General features: G+C 35.7%; 1 long non-coding RNA gene across 1 annotated transcript; it reads right to left on the reverse strand.

Annotated features, from left to right (window-relative positions):
• Positions 1-744: 744 nt before the first annotated feature.
• On the reverse strand, positions 745-4961 carry LOC118763270. Its single transcript, XR_004999021.1, has 4 exons — positions 4718-4961; positions 1669-1678; positions 1548-1552; positions 745-755 (listed from the first exon to the last, which is right to left on the reverse strand). It is a non-coding gene; the product is annotated as an uncharacterized LOC118763270 (long non-coding RNA).
• Between the last annotated feature and the right edge of the window lie 13855 nt (positions 4962-18816).

An 18816-nucleotide genomic window follows, 5' to 3' on the forward strand; every position in this document is an offset into this window, starting at 1 on the left:
GATAAATACAGTTTTATATTATTTCGACAAGCATGGGAGATAATTTTAGTTATACATTATCGTAATTATGGCCTCATCATCGAAGTATAGACTTAACGAATCATTATGTATATATACAATATTGTATATTGATTGTTTAGGAATATAGAATTATTTAGGGGAAATTGTCTCATGCTGATTTGAATGTCTATCATTTCAGTATATTATCCATCAAAAGGTCTTAACAAAATCAATGATTATTAGGGGTTCTTTAAAATTATAAAAGGTACTGATTCTCATAATATATCTTATTCCGAAAAATGATCTTTCCTGTGTGTCTTACATTCGTACTTGTATTGTCATATTTGAGTCGGTGTCCCTACCGGTGTCCTTTCCCTTTAGGATCGAGATCATATACGAGTCTCTAATATTGGTTTCAAGTCCAGAAAGTTCGGGTGGGTGGGGGTTAAGTGGATTATATCGACCCCAGTATTCAACTGGTACTTATTTTATCGACTCCGAAAGGATGAAAGGCAAAGTCGACTTCAGTGGCATTTGAACTCAGAACGTAAAGGCGGATGAAATGCCGTTAAGCATTTTGCCGGGCATGCTAACGATTCCTGTCAGCTCGCCACCTTTGTTGGTATCTAACATTATTGACTCTATTTGGCAGCTAATCTTCTCCTCCGCTCATCACTCATCTCTATTCTATCGTCATTGTCCTGTCGAAATTTCTTGCACCTTCTCTTAATATTACTAATCAAGTGACTCCTCTTCTCAGTAATATCCATCTTGTTACTGTTGTTGCTCTTACATGTAAGAAGAGTTTCGACTACAGTAATTTCATTCACCGAATATCTGTCCTATGGAACTCTCTCCCTTCTTGTTTCCCAGATAAATATAATCTTATTTCTTTTAAATTGTGTTTTGATCGATTTCAGCAGTTTCTCAGTAGACATATATACTTTTTACCTTTCTTTTGTAACTGCAATCATATTAAGTAGTTGCTTGTGGCCTGTTTCATAAAAGTTGCTTCTCGCTTTGTTTGGAATGTCCTAAAAAAAAACAATTTTCGTATAAATTCTTAAAGTGTTCCATGAATTATCTTCTCTCGTCATATGTCATTTACCTAAGCTTTAATATCTTTTATTTGACGTTTCTCAATTCAATTATTTTATTACTGTCTATATGTTATATGATAATTTGAGTGGGCTGAAAATTCCATCTCCACCTCTGAAGTTGTAATAAGATAAGAAATGACATTAAGGAAGACATCACTGTGTTGTTGCAACTAACTAAATTATGAGCCTTATAATTGTCTTCAGTTGAGATGACGTCGCTAAAATCCAATCCTCGTTACTTTTAATATACTGAAGTCCTTTTCCAAGCAGGTAGAATCTTTGGTTAGAAGAATCATTCTAATCAAATTTCTTTGGCGCAAACTCTTGAATGTAACTTGAATGATGCTCATTTATGTTCATTTAATATATTAGTCAAAAGCTTCAAGTAAATTCCGGACTACTTTCGATCCACTTTCTGAATGTCATTTGAACTTTTATTGGCGAAACGCAGTCTTCCTTCAAGGTTAGGCTTTGTTTCTAACTGTACTTGTATATTTTCAGTGTAAGATGTTCCTTTACTGATATGAACTACACAAGTGAGTATCATTCTTATTCCAAACTAGATAACATTTAATTTCCTTTCGGATTATCCCGAAAAAGCTTTCTAATTGTAATATACCTAATATAAACATATGTGTTTAGTTCAAAAGTAATTTTAAAATGCTAATTTAAAAGAAAAAAGAAAACATCTATACATTTATAGAGGTTTCAAATATTGGCAAGGTCACCGGTGATGGCGGAATTTTATTACAAGGAAGTAACAGAGCTACATTTAGTAATTTTGTTTCGTAGCCACTTATCATCCTGTATGTAGCAGAGTCAGTCAAACGAGTATGCCTGAACTTCAGATCTATCTCCAGGGTTATAACATACTTTTGTGTATTCAGAGCCGTAATATGTGCTCAGATATGTGAATATATGCTCCGATATATGAAGTGATGAAGCGTATGGTGTGTGCGACATGTCGGTCTACACGTGATGTACTCGCCGTAATTTGCATGGTTTTTTTAGATATTATCTATCTCATTGTTTTAACACCAAGACTGACGATGTTTAACATATATTTATATATATTGTAACACCCAGCAAAGAACATTTAACATACATATTAAACAGATATAAATATATTATTAAGCAATGAGATTTATCTCTGTTTCATTTGGAATTAAAACTTTGACAATGTGAAATAGCACCATATTCATATCCTCCCGGTAAAACTGTTGTTCTTGTTGATGGTGATGACGATGCTGATGGTAATAATAATATATTATTAACATTGAGCTAAGAACATTTAACATATATATTATAGAGACGTAAATATATGATTAATCAATGAGATTATCTCTGTTTCATATGAAATTATAGCTGTGAAATTGCACCATATTCATGATGATGATATTCTTTCCCCCCTCCTCCTCCTTCTTCTTCTTCTTCTTCTTCTTCTTCTTCTTCTTCTTCTTCCCCTCCTCCTCCTTCTTCTTCTTCTTCTTCTTCTTTTTCTTCTTCTTCTTCTCCTTCTTCTTCTTCTTCTTCTTCTTCTTCTTCCTCTTCTCCTCCTTCTTCTTCTTCTTCTTCTTCTTCTTCCTCTTCTTCTTCTTCCTCTTCTTCTTTTCCTTATTCTTCTCTTCTTCTTCTTCTTCTTCTTCTTCTCCTCCTTCTTCGTCTTCTTCTTCTTCTTCTTCTTCTCCTTCTTCTTCTTCTTCCCCTTCTTCTTCTTCTTCTCTTCTTCTTCTTCTTCTTCTCCTTCTCCCTCTCCTTCTTCTTCTTCTTCTTCTTCTTCTTCTTCTCCCTCTCCTTCTTCTTCTTCTTCTTCTTCTTCTTCTTCTTCTTCTCCTCCTCCTCCTCCTCCTCCTCCTCCTTCTTCTTCTTGCTTTTGCACAGCTTCTAACGTTGGAGATGTACTACAGTGTCAGCTGTTCACTACCAGTGAACTAAGGTAACACCTCTATTTTTCGAGCGGTTCCAAGCAGTGCTGTTTTCTGCAAGTGCTCCACCCTTATTGCAGCCCTATTTCTTCCACGTACTTCTCGAGATTTTTGCTCACTGTTACCAGGGCTCAGACAATTATTGGTACTACTGCTACCTTTTTCATCGGCCACAACTGCTTTACTTCCCAAACTAACCTGTCATATCTCTCGACTTTTGTTTCTTCCTTGTTATCATCTGGGCATACTATATCTATGATCCAGCATAGTTTGTTTTCTTTCTCAATTAAGACTATATCCGGTTTCCTATTCTCTATCTCATGGTCGTACTGAATTATAAAATTCCATGGAATCTTTGCATTTCTATCTTCGACGATGCCTTCAGGTTTGTAGTCGTACCAATTTTTGCTCTGTCAAGTCCATACTTGTTGCAAAGTGTCCAACGGACAAGCCTGGCTATATTGTCGTGGCGTCTCTTATATTTCTTCTGGGATAGTGGCGTACATTGGCTGATAATATGCCATACGGCTTCACCGCTTTGTTCACAGATTCTGCGCTTATCAATTTCTGATGTGTTGTCTATTCTGTATTTTATGTAGTTTATTCTTAGTGCTTGCTCTTGGGCAGCACAGATTCGAGCCTCATTTTCCGGTTTTTAACTCACTTTTAGTTAGCCACAGCCATCTTTTTTCTCTGTCTGTCTTATCTTCAACATCCCTGTGAAATTGACCATGCATTTCCTTCTTTACCCACCTATTTTCAGTTTCATTCGTTTTCAGTTTCTTACATAGTGCTTTATCTTTGCAATCTTCCATCCTACACATGCTTGACCGTCTTACTTCTAATAATAGCGGTTTTGTGGCATTTTTTACATCCACGATATATTGTTTTCATCTGATCTAATGCTGTATTCGCTTCTAATAAGTCCCCCTCTTTTTCTTGGTATATACAGTCAGTCTGTCTGTGTCACGTTTTCTGTGGAGTGACCCATATCTAGTTAGCAACTTCATTGTCTTTCTGTCTAAGCTGTTTAGTTCGTCTTCTATCCATGCGATTGTCCCTGTTCCATATCTAAGGAGTGAAACTGCCTAGGTGTTGATAGCTTCGATCTTATTCATTCCATTTAATTTCGACTTTAGGATCAGTCTCAGTCTGTGAAAGTACTCCACCTAAATCCTTCTGTCATTACTTTCTCCATCAATTTAACCTGTCTCTTCTATCTGCTTCATAACCTCCCCTGACAATATCGTTAGCCTGTCCATACATTTCGCCTCTCTTCAAAACTGACACACCACACTTTCTCAATCCGAACTCCATTCCGATATCAGCTCTGAAGGTATACATCGTATCAACAAGGGAACCATAATGTTTGAGGTCATCCATGAATAACAAATGGTCGACTTTTTGTTGGCGGTTTTTGAATGCATACACAGCTTTTGCTTTCATCAGAATCAGTGTTAGTGGTATCAAGCACAGTACAAAGATCAATGGGGACAGGCAGTCACCTTGGAAGATGCCCCTCCTAATTTCTACAATCCCCAAGCTTCTTCCGTATGCTGTCAGGTCCCTCCTCCTATTCCAAATAGGTTCATACACTCCATAATACAAGAATGAGGGATCATATCGTACACCTTACGATAATCGATCCATGACATAGCTAAGTTACTTTTCCTATTCTTGCAGCCTGAGTACAGCTTTATCTATCAGGAGTTGATCCTTGGTACCTCTGCACTTACGCTTGCAACCTTTCTGCTCATGTGGCAGGACTCCATTTTTTTCCAGATGCTCGTACATTGACTCTGGGAGTATTCTAGTGAATAATTTCCACATAAGTGGCAAACAGGATATCGGCCTGTATTGCCTTTTTCGATGTTTTTCAAGCACTGCACTGTCCTACCCAATGTCGACCACTCTGGTGTTACTTGGTCGGCATTTAACAAGGTGTTGAGTTGTGCAGCTATTCGTGCATGACATTCACCAAATCTTTTGATCCTGTAGCCTTGAACTTCATCTGATGCCGGGGCCTTCCAGTTGCTCATTTTTTGCTGATTTCATTCACTGAAATGACTAGGTCTGCCTGCTTTGGACAGACTACTATTTGTTTCAGCATCCTTCATGTGCTCCTTGTCTTTGCTCCAAATGTCACTCCAAAACCTTTGACTTTCAATGTTATCTGGTATCAACTTTTCATCTGTACATTCTCTATTTATTTCATTACAGAATCTCTTCTGATCTACTCTGAATAACCTATTGTGGTGGTACCTCTTCATTCTTTGGTCGTATCTTACCATCCTTGCTTTCTTTGCATGAGGCGCTGTTTCAGTTCCTCCATTACCACTTTAGGCTCTTCCTTTCAATATTATACTTCCTTTTCAGCGCCCTGTATTTTTGTTCCCTTTTTAGCTCCCCTTTCTTTTTTCGGACGAAGAAATTTCCTTCGAGAGCATATCAAACACTGCCTCTATCTTTCTTTTCTACCATGGATCTTTTCTTTGGTCACTTCCATTATGTTCTTTTTCTTGACATGAACACCCACGTTTTCTGCTACAACCATATTTGCTGCCTTGATCAAATTATTTGTTTCTGTGATGTTGTTTGTTCTCATGTATTTCAGAAATTCATTGACATTTTCGTTTCTTGGCTCAAATTAATCGATCAACCTTTTTAAGGTTGCAAATAATTTCGCTATTATTCTGCTGTAGTCTTGCCTTTATTCTGTCGTAGATTGCCTTTTGTTCATCTGTTATGTCGCTATTTGTTTTATTGCCTGCTTTTATATCATCTATATGTCTCTCATCAAGTAAACTACCACTGCTCATTTCCTGTGCTATGAGATTACTTCTATTAGTAAGAACTGTATTTCCCAACGCCCGTCTTTTGATAGCTTCGAGCTCTACTTCTGTCAACCAACGATTTTTTCTTATTGTTCTAGCTTTATCACATAGTCTCTGTTCCGTGAGTTGAAACAATCCCTTTTCCCTCCAATGATCATACATTCGTTGCCGGTAACCCCTAATTTGAGCACCATTTTCATCTACCGGGTTGCTCAACATTAATTTGCTTGCTCCATCTACGCCGTGTGTGGTGGTCCCTTTCTGGATATCATCAGGCTGGAGCCGGGCCAGGTTCTCTGAGCCTGCCAAGTAGAACACTGTTACCATCAACGGCTTCAGTTTCATTACCACCGTTATTCACAATATTTTGTTTTTTTCGTAGCGATTATCAGGTTGCGCAATTACTAGTGTTTTCATTCTGACACCATCACTAGATGTGTAATTAATCAGTCCATGGAGAGGCTTCAAGCGCTTCCTTTCATTATTATTAGTTTTATTATCTCTGATGTCATATGGGCTGTTTATCTTTTGTATCTTTTCGGAGAGGCCTTTCACGTAGGGCAGACAGACTGTAGACAGTTTATTGGTTTCATCCTCTCTAGATAGTATGTTTTCAGGGTAGTTGTTGCTCAATAGAGTGTTACTGAGCTTGATCATTTCTTTGTGGTCGGTATCACGATTGCTGCTTATATTCGTTGCTCGATGTTTCCGGCACAGAGCAATTCCCCTCTTTACACTGGTGGGAATTGAAATTAAAGTATCGCCCAGTGAAGTTTAGCTTGCGGTATACGGATGTCCTGAATCCATACTTGTTGCGTGTTATTAATACGTCCAGGAATGCTAGCTGATTGTCTTTTTCCTTTTCCATTGTGAACTGTATGGGTGTCTTCATTGAGTTCACATGATCTAACAGCATTTGGACATCTTTCTGGTGGAGCCAGAGAATAAAGGTGTCATCAACACTTTACGGTTCTCCCCAAAATACTTCGCTTTCTTCCGCATCAGTAATCACTTCATGATGTTGTTTTTACCCTATTTCTTCTAATAGACATCTGTTCGATTGAAACAACCTATTCTGTTCAAAGCCTTTGCATCTAGCGTCATATTCTTTTAATTTGGCCTTTGACACCGTCACCCTTCGTGACAAAGGATTTCACATCGTCCTTAAATATACTACTACGTTTTATATTTTCACTGAACAAATCTTCATGGATGGTGGGAAAATATTATTTCATATTATTACCTAGGCGCAAAACATTTTTAATTCAATGAAGTATGACTTATTTTATTTTTTCGGAACTTTCCTAATCGCATTATGACCTATCACACGATACATTTATTCTTTCGATAATAAGATATTCTGTCTCCTAAGCATGGTATTTAAATGTTTTCAATATTTTTAACATCTATCTATCTATCTATCTATCTATCTATCTATCTATCTATCTATCTATCTATCTATCTATCTATCTATCTATCTATCTATCTATCTATCTGTCTATCTGTCTATCTGTCTATCTATCTATCTATCTATCTATCTATCTATCTATCTATCTATCTATATATCTATCTATCTGTCTGTCTGTCTGTCTGTCTGTGTATCTATCTATCTATCTATCTATCTATCTATCTATCTATCTATCTATCTATGTATTTATCTATCTATCAATCTATCTAGGTATATAAGTATATATATATATATATATTTATATATATATATATATATGTATATATATAAACACGCACATATATATATATATATATATATATATATATATATATATATATATATATATATATATATATATATATATATATCAATATAATATTGTAAATATATATATATGTATATATATATACACACACGCACATATATATATATATATATATATATGTATGTATGTATATTTAATTTAGTTTAACAAAGCCTTGTATTTGGAAAATGACGTCAAAGTAGTATATTGTGTTGGATACCACGTATTTTAGATACAAAACGTAAATAGACTTACATTTAAATTGACCAATTAATATTTATATATATTGAATTATTATAGCCTAATTGCTATTTATATTTGTATAGTTTCAGTCGGAACACATCAGCATCATTCTTGTGCAAATTTCGCAGGAAACTGATGTTTATTGATAAATCTATTATTCAGCTTAATTACAAATCATTAGTCTCTTCGTCCGTGCGGTATTTGTGGAGGTGGTGCTGATAAATACGTGAAATTAAATGAGTGATGTTTTGGAATGGAGTATGGTGGTGGTAATGGTGATGATAATGATGAGAAGGAGGATTGGGAGGAGGAGGAGGAGGACAACAAAATGATCACTCCTAACCCGAGAAATCGATAGCTATTCTCTGGTTTAGAAAATAATAATCGTATTATATTTCGGCAAAATAATGTGTAAATTTCCTAAAATACATATTCACGCGTGCGTTATTTTGAAATATTTTCTATTGATATGAAAGATGATACCTTGTAGACTTATCAAGTGTTTAAAATTACGAAAACAAATCTCTCTGTCTCTCTCTTACTCTCTCTCTCTCTCTCTCGCTTTCTATATGTGTGTGTTTGTGCATGCGCGCGCGTATGTGATGATTGTGTGTGTGTGTGAGTCGAGTGTATATGTGTGTTATGTTCGAAAGTGTCAGAGTGTGTATTTATGTGTGTAGTTATGTGCGGTATGTGCGTGTATGTAGTGATGTATGGGTTTCAACGATGAATGTAAAGAGAAGCGTGAATGTGTCTTGTTTGTATGTGTACACAAGTGTGTGTATCTATATGTGTGTGCATAAGGGTGTGTGTCTATACGTGTGTGTATAGGTGTGTGTGTGTGTCTATATGTGTGTGCATGCGTATGAAATGTATGTGTGTGTTTTACTGTACGTGCGTGCGTGCGTGTATAAGTCATCAGTTTGTGTACTTACTACATTTTGGAGTGGGTGTTTCTATAATGTGTGTGTGTGCACGTGAAGTTGTGTGTCGTAAGAGTTGCGTGTTGTGTGAGACGTGCATATGTCCATATGGAATATGCATGTGTGCGCTTCTGCGTGTGTGCATGTGTGCGTATGTGTTTTATACAGGTGTCTTGTGCGTGTGTGTGGTGGCGCAATGGCCCGGTGGTTAGGGCAGCGGACTCGTGGTCGTAGAATCGCGGTTTCAATTTCCAGACCGGGCTTTGTGAGTGTTTTTTGAGCGAAAACTCCTAAAGCTCCACGAGACTCCGGCAGGGGGTGGTGGCGAACTCTGCTGTGCTCTTTCACCAAAGTTTCCTCTCACGGGATTTCGCCCGTCGCGACGTTCTGAGTTCAAATTCCGCCAAGGTAGACTTTGTCTTTCATCCTTTTGGAGTAGATAACTTAAGTATCAGTGAAACACTGGGGTCGATGTAATTGACTTAATCCCCTCATCCAAGCTGCCCTTGTGGCAAATATTTGAAATCACTATTATTATTATTATTATTATTATTATTATTATTATTATTATTATTATTATTATTATTATTATTAAATAGCGAGCAGGCAGAATTGTTATCGTGTCGGACAAAATGCTTAGCTCTGAATTAAAATTCCGCCGTGGTCAACATTGTTTTTCATCCTTTTGGGATCGATAAATTAAGTAATATTTGAGCATCGTAGTTGATGTAATCGACTTAGGCCCGTCCCCCACGCCAAAATCGCTGGCCTTGTGTCAAAATTTGAAGCCTTTATTATTGTTGTTATTATCAATAAAGCAGCTGGCAGAATTGTTAGGGTAGTAGCATTTCTTCCCGCTTTTTTACTGTCTGAGCTCATATTTCATTGAGGTCGAATTCGACTTTCATCTTTTCGTAAGAACCAAATAAGCACTGGGGTCGATGTAACTGACTAATCCAACCCCTTAAAATTCCTACCCTTGTTCCAAAATTTGGAATAATTATTACTATTTTTATATTTTCAAAAAAATATTTTTTTCCAAATAAACCATGTTTCCACATCTCGTATTCATTGCTAATATTTAAAAAAATCAATGAATAAAGGCTAAATGACTGTATTGTTAACCTCGACAATATTAGGACGATAAGGGCTTTCAAGAAATATTGATTTCCCTGCTATCAATCAAATGTGTTGGTGGAGAGCGTATGAACTTGTCGACATTTGAAGCAGGTGTGCGGCCAATCTTAATCCTTGTTGGCAGCTGCCATTTCCTTTTTCCACATCACCCCCCTTTGCAATACAAACTTGAGTATGCACCCACCTGTGTGTGTGAGTGTGTGTGAGTGTGTGTGTGTGAGTGTGTGTGTGTTTGCATGCTTGCGTGTATTTGTGTGAGTGTGTCTTAGTTGGTAATTTAGTATCAGTACATCAATTACAAGAGGTCGGAGACAACTCGTGGCTATGTTAATCAAGTACATGACAAGCAGCTGAAAGGCTGTTCATTCATACACTCTCATAGACACTAGCTTGCGTCTGTAATAAAGATTTCTAGGGAGAAAGCCTCTGCATGTGGTAGCTTGACATGCTAGAAATTGCAGCCAAATCTTTCCCGAATCATACTCTCACCGTCAAATTTTCTAAAATAGGCCTATATACACTGTCATGATTTGTACATTTTAAAACTGTTGAAAGAGATATCCTCTGCGTTATATAATTACAACAATAACAGCAACAACAACAACAACAACAGCATTAGCAGCAGCAACAACGATAATGACATTAATAACAAAAGCATCAATATATGCTCATCAACAAGGCAACCTTAGCAGCATTATTGGCCTCTCAGCAAAGCAATTCAAAAGATCCATATACATAGATCACAATTGGTCTCCTAGACGCGTGAGCCTGGGCAACTGCTCAGTGAGTTCATGCCTTAAGACGGCCTCATTGGAATTAATCAGGCATGAATATGTTAGTGGTGAATCTTTGGTCCTTTCTATTTAATGGTTTATAAAGTTTTCAATGAATATTTGTCTCTATAATTACTGTTCTTGAAACTTATTCGTGATATAACTTAACTTTTAGCACATCTAATTCATTGCTCTAGTCTATATATAATATATACTGTCAATAATCATAAGAGTATGCTTAATATGGAAGACGCCACTAATCAAATAGCACAAACAGTAACTTCAGTGAAGGACAGGGAATCTGTGCAGTTAGAATATAACAATAGAATTTGTAGAAACAAAAAGAAGAGTGCAGATTTACTTGAATATGTGCCAAATAAAAATCGGGTGAGATTAGCTTTCTGTAATAGCGAAAATCTAGGACAAATTATAGCTGCACACAACGAAAGTAAATTTTAAAGTGTCTATATGAGAAGTAGCAATAATAGTATTCAGAATTATAATTATAGATCAATAAACAGCAACATGAGCGAACAAACCGTGGGTGACACAGCTGGGTATCAGGATAGGTCTTTGGTTTGACAACAAATGAAGTTGAAGAAACCCAAGAGAGCCCCACAGTTGATCTGGAAGTAGTAGATATGGATCCTAGAGGGAAATGTACTCAGAGTGTTATCTCTGTGAAGAGGACTAATAGCTTAGAAGATAGACAGGAGAATATAAAAATTGCATCTAGAGTAGGTGAAGTGGGTGATAGTGATGGAAGTACTAGAACTTTTAGTTGCGATTGTGCAAGATACGGGGTCTGTCCACTTGGCGCTAGTTCTAAATATAAAAATGTCGTATACAGATGTGAAATTACCTTAGAGTATAGAGAATATTTCAATATAGGAGCTAGCTCCTATTAAGCAGAGAATTGCCAATCATTTAAGTTCGTTTAGAAAAAGGGACAAAATGAATACTTCCAGCCTTAGTAAGCTAATTTGGGCACTTAAAGATAATAACAAAGTATTATCGATTGCCTGGAAAATCATTAGTAAAGCAAAATTTATAAAATAGGCGATAATAGATGGAAAACTTTGTTTGGAGTAAATATACCAAATTTTCTTTTCTAAATATACTATTATAAACACTAGACAGGGACAGGCTATGAGGTATCCACATTGGATTAAATATACGTTTAAACGATTTAAAGAAACATAAATTACCTTCTATAGTGATTATACTAGTTAACATAATGACTGTGATAATTAATGATATTTTTGCAAATAATACTAAAATAATTTTAGTAGTAGTAGTAGTAGTAGTAGTAGTAGTAGTAGTAGTAGTAGTAGTAGTAGTAATAATAATAATAATAATAATAATAATAATAATAATAATAATTGAGGGTATAAACCCAAGCATAAATGAATTATCTCTGAATAAATAATGTACTCCATACAGTAAAATGTAAACGAAACTGCTACAATTGATTGTAATATGAATGAACACTTTATAAACCACGATTCAACTGTAATAGCATTAGAAGTGATTATAAGACCAGAATTCAACGTGATTTAACCTTCAACTGAATACTAACGCAGGAGGCATGTTTGAATTAGTTCACTTTGAAAACGTCTTAAGTGATTAACCCTTGATAAAATTGCAGCGAATAGGATGCATAATTACATACGGAGCAATGTTGCTGCAACTGAAACACATGTTGGTCGTTGTTATATATGTTGTTGAAATCTTATTTAATAAAGAGTTTTGGATGTGAATAAATCTCCTCTCTTCTCTACGTTTTCAAGTTTATACAGATATGTGTGTATAGAGAGAGGGGAGTAGAGGAGGAGGAGACACATGGGATAAAGAGACACTGAAGAGGTCATAATATGTGTAACCAAAGATTTCAGAGAAAGGACACAAAAAATAGGAATAAAAATAAAACTGAAGTGCGGAACAAGTAAATATCGTGTGATTAATTAGCAAAAAAGGATGACCAATATCTGCTTCAAGACAAGATATCACATCAGGAATCTTGCAAAGCAAATACATAAACGTATATATATATATATATATATATTATATATATATATATATATATATATATATATATATATATATATATGTATGTATGTTACATTTTATATTTATATATTTTATATGTAAAGCATATGTTATACATGTATGTATATTCTCGTAATTTTCATTTTAGTAAATAAATAAATAACTTGACATAATATAATGTCTAAAAGTTGATGAACCACCAATTGATCCCCTCCATTCTCTTATTGCTCTCTCTCTCTCTCTCTGTCTCTGTCTGTCTGTCTGTCTGTCTGTCTCTCTCTCTATCTCTATCTCTCTCTCTCTCTCTCTATATATATATATATATATATACTTGTGTGTGTGTATGTGTGTGTATATGCATCTATGTCTATCTACCTATCTATCTACCTATCTATCTATCTATCTATCTATCTATCTATCTATCTATCTATCTATCTATCTATCTATCTATCTATCTATCTATCTATCTATCTATATCTATCTATCTATCTATCTATCTATCTATCTATACTATCTATCTATTATCTATCTATCTATCTATCTATCTATCTATCTATCTATCTATCTATATATCTATCTATCTATCTATTTATACACACACAAGCACTGTATAATCTATTATATGTAGGGAAAACTATGTTTCTTGACCTTGAACAAGATGATGTCCAAAGAGTATAGGTCAGTAGCTTTCATTCCTTTTAACTTGATGTCGCACTGGAGATCAAATAGATGTATAATAATTACTGACTTTAATACGTATGAAAAGTTAAAAATCAAAAGAGCTTAAAGAACTGAACTCCACATAGACATTACAATGCATTACTGTGGGTTAAATAATAATGAAATTTCTATTTAACTCTATCTTCGGTAACAAGAGAAAGTGGGTCCATTTTGTGGTCATTTCAATTTTCCTGATTTACGTTCTGTGGGGAATAAAGCAAATAAAAGTTTTAGTTATGAACTCAGAAAATGATATTGAAATCCCCCCTCTCTCTTTCTATGTGTATCCAAATTTACCTCGAATCAAAACTATTGTTTTAAAAATAAAGAGACATCAAATATTGTCTCTAAATGCTATTTTTGATATAGAGAAACGATATCTTTTCTTTTGTACTTGTTTCAATCATTAGGCTGCGGCTAAGGGATGAGGGAACAAGTACAGACACAAAGACACACACACACATACACACACACACACACACACTCATCTACTCACAAAGCTTTAGTTGGCACAAGGCTATAATAGAAGATACTTTCCCATGATGCCACGCAGTGGGGACTGAACCTGGAACCATGTGCTTGGGAAGCAAACTTCTTACCACACAGCCACGCCTGCGCCTAAGGATTAGAACGTCTTTGATTAGGGGGTTAGTTGACCAACGCCCACTTACAGTGAATAGCGAGTTCTTTTATCAACCAATTGATAAAAAAATCAGTCGGTCTCTACGTGATTTCAGCTTAAAACATAAACTTGACTAAGATTCGTATAGTCCATCACATTGCCATTTATTCACTCCGCCTTCCTGTGTTAATGTGTTAAATATGGCTTCTGCAGATATAAAATGATTAATATTAAGTTTCCTCAGTTTAATGATTTAGGAGAATGTATTTTGTTATAAGTTTGCAGGCTTCAGTTATGATTGTATGAAAGAAATCATGCTGTTGTTCTCTAGCCCCAGGTTAGCCCTGATTGAGTAAACTTTGGATCAAAAGTATTTAAACCAGAACCATTCTAAGGTTATATTGTCAAATATGTTCCATTTGTAAGATGAGAACATGTGATTTCAGGTAATTTGGCAACTATTTTTACAACATTTAGTTCTTGCACGAAAAAATTAAATATGATAAAACACGGGTCATTATCAAAGGAAATCAGGACTTCTTATTCGTTGAATATTGAAAGGCAACTTGAATTAAGCCACCTCAATATCTGTCACTGAGGGAAAAAGCTCTCGTATACCGCATTACATCGCGATAATTCTAACTATAACTAACTAACAAGACCGATAAAATGAATAAACTTCAATACATATAGGACAGGAATGTCAGACATAGGATCCGTGGTAATGTTTAGCCCGACCCAAGACACGATTTTATATAAAACAACATTTTAATATATTTTGATTTTAAAAATTCTATAAAATATATATCATGAGGAATGCGTTCGGAGTCGAAACGCAATAATAGTCATGTGTAACATGTTTCTGTTTTGTTAAATTAGCACGTTTCTAGCGATATGGATCACAGTTCAGGTAAAACAGTTGATATTTCTCTCAATCACTGCTCTTCTCAAGAATTCTATGCATTTATTGGAATAATTTCTATCTTCGTTTTCTCACTCTAACATTCTAACGAGTCTTAATAACAAGGAACATATATATATGTATTTCGTTTTTGGATTTGGTTTGCAAGATTCTTTATGTGAGTTCGTGTGTTGAAAGCGTATTCTGTTGTGTCTAGGATGAGTCATTTTCTGTTTGTGCCTTATAATTTAACACACTCACCGGTAATAGTCTTGACTATTAAAAACGTTGCAAGACGAAACGAAATTTTTAGGAAAATAAAAATAAGAAATAAGTGGAAATTTTACCGGTGAGTGTGTTAAATTATAAGGCACAAAAAGAAAATGACTCTCCGCAGACACAACAGAATATATATATGTATATATAGGGAAAATAGAAGTTGAAAATGCACTGAGAACAGTTAAGATATTTTTTTATTATTATATTTAAAGATTTAACTGGTTTCACAGTTTACACTGATTTAAAAAAATCGAAATAGAAAGACGTGGCTTATGTCGCAACTATCTTGCTTCTGACTAGTGTTTGAAGCTTGCCCTGTTTTTATAGGGACTTCAGGACTCAAATTAATATATGTTTTGAATAGGACTTGATTGATAGAGGATAGTTACATGACTGGACTTAGAAATTTTTGTAGGTTCCCCGCTGCGTTCGTGTGGCGAAAGAATGTATCTGGTGGACGCGTCTGAAAGGATAAGAGACAAACACTTTCCTCTCTGGTCAATCTCTCATCAACTTTTTCAAGTATCACTTGAAAAGGAAGGTGAGAGTAGAGAGGGAAGTTTTGTCTAGAAACTGTTTCAAAAGAAGATGGGTAAATGTAGCAAGGATGGCACGTATGAATGACGAAGCCACCTTGAGCATGATCCTATGAACCGTAAAAATTTAAAACAGAGAGTTACATATCTGTAAATAAATATGTTATAATGTGACGTAATTGCCCGAGGTTACTGTGGTCTTTTCGTAGGTTTTTCTTTCCACAGATAAACCTCCCCATTTCTTGGGAACTTTTTGTACTATTTCGACATGCTTTGCATATATCCCCAACCAATTCGATCCATTTTGATTGTTGTCCCTATTTTTTTTTTACTTGTTTTCGCCCCACCTCGAAAAGAAAAACTCTACATTGTAATTGTCCCCTCTGTGTCTAGCCATGTGTGGCTAATAAAGAAATTTATCAAGTAACAATGTTTGGCGTTGTAAGTTAAGGCTAACACGTTTGACTGTCACGTGTTTGTAGAGAATGAACACGTGATTAACTTTACAAACCTTTGCACGTTCCCCGCTACGTATGTGCGTTAGTGTCACGTGACATTATATTTTGCGCCTAAAATGAAGGCCAACACAGCTGAGTGAACATGTTTAGCCACAATCAAGGCCCTGTAAGAATAAAATAATCTCTCTTACGTCATCAGTCTTGCTGAACTTCCGAAGTATTCATAATAAATGAAGTGATTATTAATTGGTAGTACGTGTCAACTGAGAAACATTTATGATTGCTGCTTTAACATTTGGTAATAAATACTGTTACGACAAATAAAAAATATATATATTAAGCACACAGTCTGCATAATGATTTATGGTCTATTGTACAATATTAACTAACACAGCCACGGGATAATGGAAAACTGCATTTACAGCGATATCAACCGATAATCAAATTGCACACATACATACGCCACACGTATACATATAGACATACGAGGTGCGTTCCAGAATTTTTGAGACTTTCTGTTTTGTAGAAGCAGTTATAGAAACAGTTATAGCTGTGCTAGGTTCTTGTTATTGTAGTATATCATTGCATACGTTTACTAAGCTAACCGGCCAACATGTTTTTCTGTCTCGGATTGAAGGAGACATCTGTAACAGTGTTTTGAACACAACCTACTAGACACAGCTTGTCATAGTTGACCACTTTGCAGAATGCGGCAGAGACGTTTGGAAGCTCGTTATGCAATAAAATAAAACTGGGCAAAAACAGTACAGAATCTTATGAAATGCTAAAGACTGCTTGAGCAGTCTCAAATGCTCCAGACTTGTTTGAGCCGAGTATCTGTGTTTCGCTGTCAAAAGAGGCCAGGCATGGCAAGGCGACTAGGAAGTGTATGAGTATTCCATTTTTCGACAGCAAGAAAACCCTCTATATAAACTGGCTTTCCTCTGGTAAGTCGGGCAACAAAGAATACTCTATAGAGGTTTTGAATGGGTTCAGGAAGAGATTTCGTCGCAAAAGGCCAGCTGCTTGCGGTAGTATAATGCACAAGTCCACAACTCCATGCTTGTAACTAAATACTTGACAGAGAAGAACATTAAAATTTCTCTTACCCTCCCTACAGAACAGATCTTGCACCCTGTGATTTGGGTTGTTCTTTAAGCTGAAAGGAGAAGATGTAAAAGGCTGTGACAACAGTTCTACACACCTTCAATTTGGCCAACTTCCATGGTGGTCTTCTGGAAACAGCTGGAGAGCTACAACAAATTCATTGAAGTAAGAGCATTCTACTTTGACGGAGATTAGAGTTTTGTACTTATTCGAAATTAATAAATGTTTCTCCTGAAAATGTTTCAAAACTTCTGGAATGTAGCTTATTCGTACATTTTAATTAAAACAGTCCCACAAAAAGCATTTAATTTCGTTGGAGATTATCATAAGGAATAAATATTTGCAGCGTAAAATGCATTTCTAGAAATACTGTCAGAGCCATCAGTTCTAAGAAAATGTGTTAGTGGATTAGATCAACCTCAGGACGAGATTCGCACTCTATTTTGTTTCTATTGATCCTGGAAGGATGAAAGTCAACAAGTAATGGCGGTGGGATTTGCAGCACAAACTACAACAATGTAAACAGTGGAAACAAATAGCGCAAAGTTTTTTTTACATACTTTCGAATCTATCATTACACTAGCTTAGTATTTAAGCAAATAATAAACGAGGATGAGGATGATAGAATTAGGGAAAGGAGAGAAAGAATGCAAATGAGTATATGATGGTAGAACATAAAATGGTAGAACAATGCTAATGAGAATTGTATCTGTGATAGAATAAGAGAAAATATTAAATGAATTGGAAAGAATATACATGGATTCAGTAATAGGTACGTGATGGTAGTTCAAATGTTGTCGTCGATGTTATAGGATGATGATGATGATGATGATGATGATGATGATGATAAAAGATGGTCTACAGCAAATATTCTGCTCAATACCACAGATTTGCTTGTCAGTTGTTTGACCTCAACCAATTGACCATGTCCCTTAGTGGCATATGTGCATCTCTGATCACAAGCAGAAGTAGTGGGGGAGCGTCATAGCCGTGTGTTGAAAGAAATTCTTAGAGGTTTGGATAATTCACCTTTGGAAACATAGGTTTCAAAACCCTTAAACAATCTTTATTCAGGGACCTTTTGAGTGGGATGGGCTACTCGACCAGAAGAAAATTCAAACCGGGCCCCCCTTGCAAGGTCATGCGTTGTTTATCTTAATATGAGATCACCATGTCGCGCAAATTTGGTTGTAATGCAATGTACCTGGTGTACCCTTATCAGACGGGTAGTCATGATGGGTATACTGGGCTTCGTATACTTTACCCAAGTGTCACTTTGATGGCATGCACTGCTCTCTCAATCAATAATAATAATAATAATCATAATATGATGATGATGTTGATGATGATGACGCTGATGATGATGATGCTGATGTTGATGAGGGGGAAGAGAATAAGGAGAAGGAGGATGAGGAGGAGAAAAATTAGAAGAATGATATTGAAGAGGTTGAGTGA

The sequence above is a fragment of the Octopus sinensis genome, linkage group LG4, assembly GCF_006345805.1.
Source record: "Octopus sinensis linkage group LG4, ASM634580v1, whole genome shotgun sequence".
NCBI lineage: Eukaryota > Metazoa > Mollusca > Cephalopoda > Octopoda > Octopodidae > Octopus > Octopus sinensis.